We start from the raw sequence: 1,321 nt of genomic DNA, 5'->3' as shown, positions 1-1,321 counted from the left end.
GTATTTTCTAAGTGTAGAGGTTGAGCCAGAGGCTCTGGTCTTTGCAACCAGAAGCTCTAGTAAGTGACCAATGAAGAACCAGAGGACCGATGGACGAAAAATCTATAATTATTCTAAGTTTATTTGTGAATCAGCAGAGGACAAATAGAATTCCATTGGGTTGTCAGAAAACCGATGGATAAGAAATATTTTTCTCAGGAATTTAATGTAACCAGAAGCTCTGGTCTCACGATCAGAAGCTCTGGTAGTGTAACCAGAGGTATTATCCAGGGGATCCACCATGTTTGTCACTATTAAGTGTTGTTTAGAAGCTTCCATTGTATCATTAAGCGTTTGTTAGATGGTGCACTTTAGTAACTAAGATTATTAATGTCGCAGATCACTACGATGTCTTCCGATCCTAGTGAGTACTYAGCCGATGAATCCGGTTACGTGGTCGGTCGCTCCAGAAGGAACTCAGCTCGCAATGAGGAGATAGACCCGTACGAGCAAGACACGACGACTAGTGAAGCAGCTGCCACTCCTCGAGCATCTTTCCTACCCCCAGCAGAGCGAGTACCCGATGTTCCGCCACGAACCTATCATGGCTCAAGGATCAGGGTTACGCCCAGGAAAAGTGTCCCATTACCACAGCGTGTGACATTCGAAGATTCTGATAGGGTCATAGGGGAGTCATCCCGACCTCAACCAGGGAGCAGAATAACCCAAGTGGTAACCGGGGTACCTGCATCCTGCACTCGGGGCATGAATTCGGCAGAAATAGACTGGGTGAGGAGAATTGCATCCAATACGCAAGTGCACCAGACCCGACTGGGATATCACCATCACATCTTAAACAACCTGTCCAATGTGATGGAAGCGCACCACCAGAGCATAATAAGGAACAGAGAGGCTGCAACAGGCGGGAAATTAGGAAGTTGTATGGATGGTTGGTAGTTTGTAGTATGATGATGTTGGCATTGGGAATAGTCATAGGATGGATGTTGTTCTAGAAGGAGAATTAAGAATAGGATGCTTACTCCTTTGTACTGTTGCTAGAGATCCTGTTTTGTACTTGCCACCAAATATCAATGCATGAACACTTTTTGAAGAATGCTTATTATGTCAATTTATTGTATGGATGAATTTACTCTATTTTGGTTATAGTAATACCGAATTATTCTCTATGCGAAGCACATTCCTTTTAGTATCATTGGATAACTAGGAAATATCGTCATAGTATTGCTACATTAATAATGAACTCCCTTCTGATTTAGAAAATGCCGCCAAGGAGAGAGAACCCCGAGGTTGCACGACTTGTGTCGGAACAACTATTGGCCGC

This window comes from Cynara cardunculus (assembly GCF_001531365.2).
Source record: "Cynara cardunculus var. scolymus isolate 2C chromosome LG 2, CcrdV1, whole genome shotgun sequence".
NCBI classification, from domain to species: Eukaryota; Viridiplantae; Streptophyta; class Magnoliopsida; order Asterales; family Asteraceae; genus Cynara; species Cynara cardunculus.
Note: the sequence above shows the minus strand (reverse complement) of the source record.